The sequence below is a fragment of the Salvelinus sp. IW2-2015 genome, linkage group LG20 (assembly GCF_002910315.2).
Source record: "Salvelinus sp. IW2-2015 linkage group LG20, ASM291031v2, whole genome shotgun sequence".
Classification (NCBI taxonomy): Eukaryota; Metazoa; Chordata; class Actinopteri; order Salmoniformes; family Salmonidae; genus Salvelinus; species Salvelinus sp. IW2-2015.
The window spans coordinates 45,140,348-45,154,504 of NC_036860.1; the positions used below are offsets into that span (position 1 = coordinate 45,140,348).

General features: G+C 41.9%; 1 pseudogene; it reads left to right on the top strand.

Annotated features, from left to right (window-relative positions):
* Positions 1-14,157, top strand: part of LOC111981910 (transmembrane protease serine 2-like) — a 28,289-nt pseudogene that overhangs the window by 7,151 nt on the left and 6,981 nt on the right.

Sequence of the window (14,157 nt, forward strand, 5' to 3'; positions counted from 1 at the left end):
TAGAAAAGACTTTGAAGTTTCTAAAATTGTTAAAATAATGTCTGTGAGTGTAACAGAATTGATATGGGAGGAAGAAAGCCGAGGAAAATCAATCCAGAATTTTTTCTGGGGGGTCACAGGCCTTTCCAATGCAAGTCTATGGGTCTATATATAAAAATTCATCCCAGAATATTCCAAGCGGTTTAAAGGCACAGTCATCTTAGTGTATGTAAACTTCTGACCCACTGGAATTGTGATACAGTGAATTATAAGTGAAATAATATGTCTGTAAACAATTTTTGGAAAAATTACTTGTGTCATGCACAAAGTAGATGTCCTTACCAACTTTGCAAACTATAGTTTGTTAACAAGAAATTTGTGGAGTGGTTGAAAAACGAGTATTAATGACTCCAACCTAAGTGTATGTAAACTTCTGACTTCAACTGTACAAGGGGTACCGGTACCAAGTCACTGTGCGGGGGTACTGGTTAGATGAGGTAATTTGTACATGTAGTTAGGGGTGAAGTGACTATGCATAGGTAATAAACAGTGAATAGCAGCAATGTACAAAACAAATGGAGGGGGGTCAATGTAATAGACAGATGGTTATTTGATTAATTGTTCAGCAGTCTTATGGCTTGGGGGTAGAATCTGTTAACCTTTCTAGGACACACGTTCCGCTAGCGGAAACCCCCCCTCCCCCACCAACATTCCGCTGAAAAGGCAGCGCGTGAAATTCAAAAATATTTTTTTGAAATATTTAACTTTCACACATTAACAAGTCCAATACAGAAAATGAAAGATAAACATCTTGTTAATCTACCCATCGTGTCTGATTTTTAAAATGATTTACAGCAAAAACACAACATATATTTATGTTAGCTCACCACCAAATCCAAAAAACACACCGCCATTTTCACTCATATGACATCATGTTACACAATACATTTTTGTTTTGTTCGATAATGTGTATATTTATATCCACAAATCTCGGTTTACATTGGCGCCATGTTCAGAAATGCCTCCAAAATATCCGGAGTAATTACAGAGAGCCATGTCAAATAACAGAAATACTCATCATAAACTTTGATGAAAGATACATGTTTTACATATAATTAAAGATACACTGGTTCTTAATGCAACCGCTGTTTCAGATTTAAAAAAAACTTTTGTAAAAATCACACCATGCAATAATCTGAGACGGCGCTCAGATAGAAACAACATTTCTCCGCCATGTTGGAGTCAACAGAAATACGAAATTACATCATAAATATTCCCTTACCTTTGATGATCTTTCATCAGAATGCAGTGCCAGGAATCCTAGTTCCACAATAAATCGTTGTTTTGTTCGATAATGTCCATTACTTATGTCGAATTAGCAACTTTAGCTAGCATGTGTAGTACTCGTGTCCAAACACTGGCGCAAGTGAACGCAWACGTCGGACGAAAACTTCWAAAMGTTATATTACAAGTCGAATAAACTGGTCAAACTTAGTTGAGAATCAATCTTCAGGATGTTGTTATCATATAAATCCAATAACGTCCCAACCGGAGCATTTTTTCATGTCTGTAAAAGTAATGGCACACATTGACATCCCATGTCTAGCGTGCGTGACCAGGAACTGGCAATCTGCCAGACCAGTGACTCAAATAGCTCCCATCTGGCCCCACATCACACTAGAGGCTTCATTCCACATTCTACTGACTGTTGACATCTAGTGGAAGGTGTATGAAGTGCAAACAGATCCATAAATTACAGGGATTTGAATAGGCGATGACTTTCACATCGACCCTTTTCAGAATTTTCACTTCCTGTTAGGAAGTTTGCCTGCCATATGAGTTCTGTTATACTCACAGACATAATTCAAACAGTTTTAGAAACTTCAGAGTGTTTTCTATCCAATAGTWATAATAATATGCATATATTATCATCTGGGACAGAGTAGGAGGCCGTTCAATTTGGGCACCAATTCATCCAAAAGTGAAAATGCTGCCCCCTTTGGTCCTAGAATTGGCGCTCCGGTACCACTTGCCGTGCAATAGCAGAGAAAACAGTCTATGACTTGAGTGACTGGAGTCTCTGACAATTTTATGGGCTTTCCTCTGACACCGCATATTATATAGGTCCTGTATGGCAGGAAACTTGGCCCCATTGATGTACCTTCTGTAGCGCCTTACGGTCAGATGACGAGCAGTTGCCATACCAGGCGGTGATGCAACCGGTCAGGATGCTCTCAATGGTGCAGCTGTAAAACTTTTTGAGGATCTGGGGACCCATCCCAAATCTTTTCAGTCTCCTGAGGGGGAATAGGTTTTGTTGTGCCCTCTTCATGTCTATCTTGGTGTGTTTGGACCATGATAGTTCGTTGTTGATGKGGACACCAAGGAACTTGAAACTCTACCCGCTCCACTACAGCCCCGTTGATGTTAATGGGGGCCTGTTCGGCCCGTCTTTTCCTGTAGTACACAATCAGCTCCTTTGTCTTGCTCACATTGAGGGAGAGGTTGTTGTCCTCTGACCTCCTACCTATAGACTGTCTCATCGTTGTCGGTGATCAGGCCTACCACTTGTGTCGTCAGCAAACTTAAATGATAGTGTTGGAGTCGTGATTGGCCACGCAGTCGTGGGTGAACAGGGAGGACAGGAGCGGACTAAGTACACACCCCTGAGGGGCCCCAGTGTTGAGGATCAGCATGGCAGATGTGTTGTTACCTACCCTTACCACCTGGGGGCGGCCCTTCGTGGTCCTTAGCTTAGTGATGAGCTTTGTGGGTACTATGGTGTTAAACGCTGAGCTGTAGTCAATGAACAGCATTCTCACATAGGTGTTCCTTTTTGTTCAGGTGGGAAAGGGCACTGTGGACTGCGATTGAGATTGCTTCTTCTGTGGATCTGTTGGGACGTCCTGCAAATTGGAGTGGGTCTAGGATTTCCGGGAGGATGCTGTTGATCCTCTCAAGCTCTGTCAGGTTGGATCGGGAGCGTCGCTGCACAGCTATTTTCAGATCTCTCCAGAGATTTTCGATTGGGTTGAAGTCCGGGCTCTGGCTGGGCCACTCAAGGACATTCAGAGACTTGTCCCGAAGCCACTCCTGTATTGTCTTGGCTGTGTGCTTTGGGTCATTATCTTGTTTGAAGGTGAACCTTTGCCCCAGCCTGAGGTCCTGAGCACTCTGGAGCAGGTTTTCATCAAGGATATCTTTCCCTCGATCCTGTCTAGTCTCCCAGTCCCTGCCGCTGAAAATCATMCCACAGCATGCTGTCACCACCATGCTTCACCGTAGGGATGGTACCAGGTTTCCTCCAGACGTGACGCTTGGCATTCAGCCCAAAAAGTTCAATCTTGSTTTCATCAGACCAGAGAATCTTGTTTCTCATGGTCTAAGAGTCCTTTGTTTGCCTCTTGGCAAACTCCAAGCGGGCTGTCATGTGCCTTTTGCTGAGGAGTGGCTTCTGTCTGGTCACTCTACCATAAAAGGCTTGATTGGTGGAGTGCTGCARAGATGGGAGAACCTTCCAGAAGGACAACCATCTCCACAGAGGAACTCTGAAGCTCTGTCAGAGTGAACATTGGGTTCTTGGTCACCTCCCTGACCAAGGTCTTTTTCCCCTGATTGCTCAGTTTGGCCAGTTGGCCAGCTCTAGGAAGCGCCTTGGTGGTTCCAAACTTCTTCCATTTAAGAATGATGGAGGGAACTGTGTTCTTGGGGACCTTCAATGCTGCAGACATTGTTGTGTACCATTCCTCAGATCTGTGACTTGACACAATCCGGTTTCAGAGCTCTACGGACAATTCCTTAGACCTCATGGCTTGGTTTTTAAAATGGCATGCGCCGTCAACCTTGGGACCTTATATAGACAGGTGTGTGCCTTTCCAAATCATGTCCAATCAATTGAATTTACCACAGGTGGACTCTAGTCAAGTTGTAGACACATCTCAAGGATGATCAATGGAAACAGGAGGCACCTGAGCACAATTTTGGGTCTGAATACTTATGTAAAAAATTATTTGTGTTTTTTATTTTTATTTTGTGTGCAAATGTGTTTAAAAACTTATTTTTGCTTTTTCATTATAGGGTAGTGAATAAATTGATGAGGGACATTTTTTATTTAATATTTTTTTTAAATAAGCCTGTAACGTAACAAAATGTGGAAAAATGGAAGGGGTCTGGATGCTTTCCCGAATGCACTGTATATCTGTCGGATTCTAATTTTGTTATACCTGTGGGAAATGGACTGCTACATACAGTACATTGCAATACCAATCATTGAAGTTTAGTGGTATTTACATGGTAAACATGACACCTCTGTTGTAATGTGTACTGTATGTTACCAAGTCAAAGTGCTCCAATGTATCAAATAATGCATTGATTTCTCTCATTGTAATTAAATGAAAAATCATTCTCCTCTCCGCTTTCCCCAGACACCAGGTCCCCAGTATGTGAACTATGGATTTCAAGAGGGGGCGGGAACTGAGGGAAGACCCCCTGCAAACGCTTCTGCCCTGCAGATGCCCAACGTCCCCCTCTCTATTTACCCTCAGTACACCCCTCAGACCATCAACACCCACCACACATTCACTCCTGGATTACCACATCCTGTTCCAGTACGAAAAGGTACAGTATTTACCCTTCTGCTGATATTCCTCAGTTGATAAACAATGCCAATATATATATCTACGTTTCATACACTGTCGTTTTTTGCCTTCTATTGTTTATTATAAAACATTGTCTGAGCAGCTTTGAGGTGTTCCATTTGGTCTTCATATCTGTTTTGCCATGGGATGTCTTGTCTTAATCTCTGTTTTGTCATATGCTATTATAAGGTTTACAGTGCCTTCAGAAAGTATTCACACCCCTTGACTTTTTCCACATGTTGTTGTGTTACAGCCTGAATTTAAATTTTGTGTCATTGGCCTACACACAATACCCCATAATGTCAGAATGGAATTATGTTTTTAGAAATGTTTACAAATTAATTAAAATGGAAAGCTGAAATGTCTTGAGTCAAAACATAYTCAACCCTTTTGTTATGGCAAGCCTAAATAATTTCAGAAGTAATCATTTGCTTAACAAGTCACATACTAAGTTGCATGGACTTTTGAATGACTACCTCATATCTGTTCCTCACACATACAATTATGTGTACACTCTTAGAAAAAAAAGGTGCAATCTAGAACCAATAAGGGTTMTTTGGTTGTCCCCATAGGAGAACCCTTTCAAGAACCCTTTTTGGTTACTATTTTGGTTTCCATGTAGAACACTTTCCACAGAGGGTTCTACATAGAACCCAAAAGAGTTCTACCTGGAACCAAAAAGGTTAGCCTATGGGGACAGCCAAAGAACCCTTTGTTCTAAGAGTGTAAGGTTCGTCAGTCGAGCAGTGAATTTCAAACACAAAGACCATACAGGTTTYCCAATGCCTTGCAAAGAAGGGCACCTGTTGGTAGAGGGTACACACAAAAAAAGCAAACATTGATTATCACTTTGAGCATGCTGAAGTTATTAATTACATTTTGGATGGCGTATCAGTCACTGCAAAGATACAGGCATCCTTCCTAACTCCGTTGCCAGAGAGGAAGGAAGCCGCTCCGGCAGTTCACCATAAGGCAAGTGGTGACTTTAAAGCAGTTACAGAATTGAATGGCTGTGATAGGAGAAAATTAAAGATGGATTAAAATTGTAGTTACTCTACAATACTAACATAAATGTCAGGGTTTACTAGGAGTGGTGGGTAGGAGTCAGGCGCAGAGAGCAGAGGGTTCGGTGAAATGTAATTATTTATTCTCCGGCACAAACGGTCACGCCAAATACAGGGCRCATAACACTGACCAGCCCAAACACAGGACAACCAGTCCGGAGAAAACAAAAAACGAAAACACATCCACAACCAACAGAGTAACAAATAATCCCGCACAAACCTAAGCGGGCCTAACAGGTTTAAGTAGACAAAAATCAAGAAAAAGGAACAGGTGCAACTAATGAGACTAAACCAACAGAAAAGGAAAAAGGGATCGGTGGCGGCTAGTAGACCGGCGACGACGACCGCCAAGCACCGCCCGAACAGGCAGGGKAGCCACCTTCGGTGGGAGTCGTGACAATAAATGACAGAGTGAAAAGAAAGAAGCCTGTACAGAATAAAAATATTCCAAGAACATGGATCCTGTTTGCAATAAGGCATTAAACTAAAACTGCAAAATATGTGCAAAGAAATTAACTTTATGTCCTAAATACAAAGTGTTATGTTTGGGGCAAATCCAACACAACACATTTCTGAGTACCATTGTTCATATTTTCAAGCATGGTGGTGGGWATGCTTGCCATCGGTAATGACGAGGCAGGTTTTTTTAGGATAAAAAGAAACGGAACAGAGCTAAGCACAAAATCTTAGAGAAAAACCTGGTTCACTCAGCTTTCCAGCAGACACTGGTAGACAAATTCACCTTTCAGCAGGACAATAACCAAAAACACAAATTGCTTACCAAGATGACATTGAATGTTCCTGAGTGGCCTAGTTACAGTTTTGACTTAAAACGKCTTGAAAATCTATGGCAAGACTTGAAAATGGCTGTCTAGCAATGATCAATAACCAACTTGACAGAGCTTGACGAATTGTTGTAATGATATTGTGCAAACATTGTACAATCCAGGTGTGCAAAGCTCTTTCACTGTCATTATGGGTTATTGTGTGTAGATGGGTGAGAAAACAACWATTTAATCCATTTGTAATTCAGGCTGTAACACAACAAAATGTGGAATAATTCAAGGGGTGTGAATACTTTCTGAAGGCACTGTATAGCGTGTTAAGTAGTACTGTTTTCACTTAGTAGCAGTCAACATCTGAAGCCACACAAATGCAAAACAAGCCTTTCCATGTCTCCAGGGTGACAAAAGTAACCAATGGTCAAATGATATGTAAATATCTAGGTCTTGGATTGAGAGTTCCATGTTAAAAAGTAGAACAAGAGAGCCTCTAGTTGTTTTTTTAAAAGTGTATTTTAAGTGTTGTTTGTTTCTAATCTCTTTCAGTGGTGAAGAAAAGTCGCTGTAAATGTATTGTGGCCTTAATCCTAAGTGTCTTAGTTCTCCTTGGGGCAGCCGGAGCGTTGGTTTGGTATTTCTGTACGTACAGTCTCCTCTCATACAATATCTCCATTGATGCTCTTGACATAAGTTGACATATTAATAATGTTGACATTCTTGATATGCTTTTTATGAAAAGACTAGTTGACATAAGCAAATTCAACTTGCGAAATCATCTTGCAATGCAAATACACAGTTGTCTACGTAGTTTATAGGTGTATCTGGAAGCAAAGGAAAATGACCAAGTAGTTCTTAATCATTGAAAAGGCCAAGAAGAGTAACCTTATAGTCATGGTCAGAGCTGTGATGCACTGTCTTGTGTGTGTGTGTGTGTGTGTGTGTGTGTGTGTGTGTGTGTGTGTGTGTGTGTGTGTGTGTGTGTGTGTGTGTGTGTGTGTGTGTGTGTGTGTGTGTGTGTGTGTGTGTGTGTGTGTGTGGTGTGTGTGTGTGTGTGTGTGTGTGTGTGTCCACAGTGTCCTACAGTGGTGTTGGGGAGGTCCTGTAGCGAGGGAGGTGTGTGTCCTGAATGCCTCTCAGTGGTGTGATGGCATCAGGACTGTCCAGGAGGAGAAAGATGCACAGTGCCGTATGTCTCCACTCAATCATGTTTATCATTATAAACTCAGCACCCTGCTTTCAAAGATATTTTGTAAAAATTCAAATAACTTCAACAGATCTCATTGTAAAGGGTTTAAACACTGTTTCCATGCTTGTTCAATAAACATAAACAATTAATAACATGCACCTGTGGAACGGTTGTTAAGACACGAACAGCTTACAGACGGTAAGCAATTAAGGTCACGGTTCTGAAAACTTAGGACACTAAAGAGGCCTTTCTACTGACTCTGAAAAACACAAAAGAAAGATGCCCAAGGTCCCTGCTCATCTGTGTGAACATGCCCTAGGCATGCTGCAGGAGGCATGAGGACTGCAGATGTGGCCAGGGCAACAAATTGCAATGTCCGTACTGTGAGACGCCTAAGACAGCACTACAGGGAGACAGGACGACAGCTGATCGCCCTCACAGTGGCAGACCACGTGTAACAACACCTGCACAGGATCGGTACATCCGACATCACACCTGCGGGACAGGTACAGGATGTCAACACAACTGCCGAGTTACACCGGGAACACAATCCCTCCATCAGTGCTCAGACTATCCGCAATAGCTGAGAGAGGCTGGACTGAGGGCTTGTGGCCTATTGTAGGCAAGTCCTCACCAGACATCACCGGCAACAACGTCGCCTATGGCACAAACCCATAGCGCTGGACCAGACAGGACTGGCAAATAGTGCTCTTCACTGACGAGTTGCAGTTTTGGTCTACCAGGGGTGATGGTCGGATTCGTGTTTATCGTCGAAGGAATGAGCATTACACCGAGGTCTGTACTCTGGAGCGGGATCGATTTGGAGGTGGAGGGTCCGTCATGGTCTGGGGTGGTATGTCACAGCATGATCGGACTGAGCTTGTTGTCATTGCAGGCAATCTCAACGCTGTGCGTTACAGGGAAGACATCCTCCTCCCTCATGTGGTACCCTTCCTGCAGGCTCATCCTGACATGACCCTCCAGCATGACAATGCCACCAGCCATACTGCTTATTCTGTGCGTGATTTCTTGCAAGACAGAAATGTCAGTGTTCTGCCATGGCCAGCGACGAGCCCAGATCTCAATCCCATTGAGCACATCTGGGACCTGTTGGATCGGAGGGTGAGGGCTAGGTCCATTCCCCCCAGAAATGTCCGGGAACTTGCAGGTGCCTTGGTGGAAGAGTGATGTAACATCTCACAGTAAGAACTGGCAAATCTGGTGCAGTCCATGAGGAGGAGATGCACTGCAGTACTTAATGCAGCTGGTGGCCACACCAGATACTGACTGTTACTTTTGATTTTGATCCCCCTTTGTTCAGGGACACATTTTTCCATTTCTGTTAGTCACATGTCTGTGGAACTTGTTCAGTTTATGTCTCAGGTGTTGAATCTTGTTATGTTCATACAAATATTTACAAGTTAAGTTTGCTGAAAAGAAACGCAGTTGACACAGAGGACGTTTCTTTTTTTGCTGAGTATACTTACAGTATGCTGTTGACCGAYGCTGTGTTCAGGAACCCACTGTTAAAATGAATGTAGATATGGGGGTTGTTCACACTTTGCTGTGGTTAATTATATGATTTTTGTTTTCATGCTTTTCTCCCTGAACTGAACGCTGTTCTAACATCAGTCTCTACTTTCCAGTACGCCTTCATGGGTCTGGTTTTGTGCTGCAGAGTTACTCATCAGACAGTCAGACGTGGAAGCCAGTGTGTGCTGATAACTGGAATGACAACATTGGCAGGGCCACCTGTCAGCAGATTGGATACAGCAGGTGGGTCACCAGGAGAAATAGGATCACATACTATACATGTCATAGAGGATCAACTGTGATCACTTTCAAATCAAATCTTATTGGTCACATACACATGGTTAGCAGAAGTTAATGCAAGTGTAATGAAATGCTTGTGCTTCTTGTTTTCGACAGTGCAGTAATATCTAACAAGTAATCTGACAATTCCTCAACAACTACCTAATACACACAAATCTAAAAGGGGTGAATGAGAATATGTACATAAATATATGGATGAGCGATGGCCGAGCGGCATAGGCAAGGTGCAATAGATGGTGTATAATACAGTATATACATATGATATGAATAATGTAAGTTATGTAAACATTATTAAAGTGGCATTGTTTCAAGTGGCCAGTGATTTTGTCTCCATGTGGGCAGCAGCCTCGCTGAGTTAGTGATTGCTGTTTAGCAGTCTGATCACTTGTACAGAAGAGTATATTATATTCTGTGCTAAACATTTTGTACATAACATAAATAATATTTGAGGGGCTGACCATACCTATCTCTGTTTCCAAGTGGGTCCTATGTTCGGATCTCACAAAAGAAACCAGGCTCCTTGGCYGTTGATGGCTATATGAAGCTGTCAGGCTTTGACCCTCATTCCCTTCTACAGGGGCAGCTAACCAGCAGGTGACGAGAACATGAATACATCTCATTCAGTCCAACTTTTTTTTACGGAGTAAACATACCAACATTTAAAAATATAAAATACCTTTTTTGAGTGGTGGGGAATAAATAAAAACAGTCTTCATGTTTTGAATTTTCTTTTTTTTTATACAGAATTGCTTCTGTAAACCTTTAYATGACTCTCATGATGTAATTTCCTCCTGCAGTCCCTACTGCTCATTACAAGCAGTCTCCCTGCAGTGTATTGGTAAGTCATTACTTTATCATAACACTGATTCTCTGCACAGACACAGCTGACCTTCAGGTTAGGACAAAGCTTATAGAAACTCAGTCAGGAAGGGGAACTCAACAGAAGTTATTTGTATTATCGGCAGCAGCTACTCTTCCAGGGGTTCAGCAAAATTAAGGCAATTATAAAAAAWAMAAAAAACATTACAATACATTTACAACAGATTTCACAACATATTAAGCGTTTGCCCTCAGGCCCCTACTCTACTACCACATATCTACAACACAAAATCCATGTGTACGTGTGTGTATAGTGTGTATGTTATTGTGTGTTTGTATGCATGCGTTTGTGCCTGTTTGTGTTGCTTCACAGTCCCCGCTGTTCCACAATGTGTATTTTTATGGGTTTTTTAAAATATAATTTTACTGCTTGCATGAGTTACTTGATGTGGAATAGAGTTTCATGTAGTCAGGGCTCTATGTAGTACTGTGCACCTCCCATAGTCTGTTCTGGACTTGGGGACTGTGAAGAGACCTCTGGTGACATGTCTTGTGGGGTATGCATGGGTGTCCGAGCTGTGTGCCAGTAGATCAAACAGACAGCTCCATGCATTCAACATGTCAATATCTCTCACAAATACAAGTAGTGATGAAGTCAATCTCTCCTCCACTTTGAGCCAGGAGAGATTAACATGCATATTATTCATGTTAGCTCTCCATGTCCATCCAAGGGCCAGCTGTGCTGCCCTGTTGTGAGCCAATTGCAATTTTCCTAAGTCCCTCTTTGTGGCACCTGACCACAGGACTGAACAGTAGTCCAAAACTAGGGCCCATAGGACCTGCCTTATTGATAGTGCTTTTAAGAATGCAGAGCAACTCTTTATTATGGACAGACTTCTCCCCATCTTAGCTATTGTTGTATCAATATGTTTTGACCATGACAGTTTGCAATCCAGGGTTACTCCAAGCAGTTTAGTGGCCTCAACTTGCTCAATTACCACATTATTCATAAAAACATTTAGTTGAGGTTTAGTGAATGATTTTTCGAAACTAATGCTTTTAGTTTGTTTTGTATATTTAGGACTAACTTATTCCTTGCCACCCATTATGAAACTAACTGCAGCTTTTGTTAATTGTTGCCTCCATTTCAGTCGATGTGGTAGCTGTCATGTATAGTGTTGAGTCATCCGCATACATAGACGCTTTACTCAAAGCCAGTGGCATGTCGTTAGTAAAGATTGAAAAAAGTAAGGGGCCTAGACAGCTGCCCTTGGGAATTCCTGATTCTACCTGGATTTGTTACTTTACTGACTTTATTGTCCCCATGGGGAAATTGTGTTGCAGTGCCATGTACACGTTTAAAGTGACGTTTAAATACAAAACAAATTGACAATACAACTTTCATAAATTACATACCAATAAAAAGAGACAAGCCTTCTGGCCTTACTGGGTCGATAGGAACATTAGCTTGAGCTATTTAGAGTGATATCTCACCTGGCACAAATTATTGTCTAGTTCTGTTTTTCCTGCCGAGGGGTGCCCTACACCTGCGCCCAGAGGGGAGTAGTTCAAAGTCTGGGTACAGGGGGTGGCTTGGGTCTAAAATTATTTTTGGAGCCTTGTGGAGGGCCCTGACCTTAAAGATCTCATCCAGGCCTGTCTGTTTGACTCCAAGTACCTTGCTTGCTGTGGTGATAATCCTTCTCAGCATATTTCTCTGGCTGACGGTGGCATTGCCAAACCAACAAATACAAAAAGTTAAAATACTCCCAATGAAAGATTTGTAAAACAGAGTCCGTATAGTACAATCAACAATATTTGTATCAGCATTATGAGAAAGTACAGTTTCTGTTGACTCTTTTTGTAGATCAGGTCTGTACCTTTACTCCACTGAAACGTATTGTCCAAGAGGATACCCAGATATTTGTATTCCTCTACAATCTCTATGTTCTGACCTCTGATAGATGTTGCAGAGGTAGGTGTTGTACACTTCCTGAAGTCTATGCACATCTCTTTGGTCTTGTTGGTTTTGAGAACCAAGTGTGATTCGTCACACCACTTTACAAAGTAATTTAGGACCGGGTCATGGTGTTCCTCATCATCATGCAACAGGCTGATCAAGGCAATTTCATCCACAAACTGAACGAGGTGTCTGTCAGGATGAGAACTAGTACAACTATTAGTGTACAAGATGTAGAGGAGTGGGGACAAAACACATCCCTGAGGAGAGCCTGTGTTGGCCTACTTCGACCCGCTGTGATCTCTGGCTCAGGAAGTCCAACAGCCACAAAACCAGGAGAGGCATCCATTAAAGAACACCCTCTGTGTTCTGTTAGACAGGTAAATCTTTATCCACAATATAGCACGGGGTGTAAAGCCATAACACAAGGTTTTCCAGCAACAGACTATGAACGATAATGTTAAAAGCCGCACTGAAGTCTAACTAAACAGCCCCCACAATCTTTTTATCATCAATTTCTCTCTGCCAATCATCAGTCATATGTGTAAGTGCTGTGATTGTTGAATGTCCRTCCTTCCCTACAAAACGTGCTGAAAGTCTTGTCAATTTGTTTACTGTAAAATAGCAATATATTTGGTCAAACACAATTTCTTCCAAACGGATTGCTGATTGGTCGGCTTTTTGAGCCAGTAAATGGGGCTTTACAATCCTTAGGTAGAGGAATAAGTTTTGCTTCCCACTAGGCCTGAGGGCACACACTTTCTAGTAGGCTTAACCCTCCCATTGTCCTTGGGTCAAAATGACCCACCTTTGTGATCAACCCTCCCGCTGTCCCCGGGTCATTGTGACCCGCCCTTGTGTTTAAATTGAAGATATGGCAAATAGGAGTGGAAAATTCTCCACTATTATTCTCAGTCATTTTCCATCAAGTTGTCAGACCACAGGGGCTTGTCATTGKTGATGGACAATTATTTTTTCACCTCTTCCACACTTACTTTACAGAATTCAATTTGGTCAGATATACTTGGATGTATAGTGTCATCGTTTATTAATGCTGGCAGTCACATGATTTCTGAATTTGCAGTACGTTTGCCAACGGTTGTACAACCATACCTATTTGCCATTTATTTTGCCTCATCCTTCTCATCCATACCATTTTTCAATTCCTCATCAATCCACGGGGATTTAACAGTTTTTACAGTCATTTTCTTAATGGGTGCATGCTTATTAGTAACTGGGATAAGCAATTTCATAAATGTGTGAAGTGCAGCGTCTGGTTGCTCCTCATTACACACCACGGACCAACAAATATTCTTTACATCARCATAGGAATCACTACAAAACKTATTATACACTATATTAGGCCCAGCCTTTGGAACTTTTGTTTTCCTAGATATGGCTACTATATTGTGATTACTACATTAGTTGGATTTGGATACTGCTTTCAAACACATTTCTGCAGCATTAGTAAAGATGTGATCAATACATGTTGATGATTTCATTCCTGTGCTGTTTGTAACTACCCTGGTAGGTTGATTGATAACCTGGTCCAGGTTGCAGGCRCTAGTTACAGTTTGAAGCTTTCTCTTGAGTGGGCAGCCTGATGAAAGCCAGTCAATATTWAAATCACCCAGAAAATATACCGCTCTATTGATATCACATGCATTTCACACGTCATCCAGATGCTGACTGTTAGCACTTAGCAGCTTCCCACAAGAATGGGCTTTAGGTGAGGCAGATGAACCTGTAGCCATATTACTTCAACAGTATTTAACATGAGATCCTCTCTAAGCCTTACAGGAATGTGGTTCTGAATATAAAAGAGCCACACCTCCACTTTTGGCATTTCTGTATTTTCTGTAGATYTTATAATCATGTATTGCTATCACTGCATCAT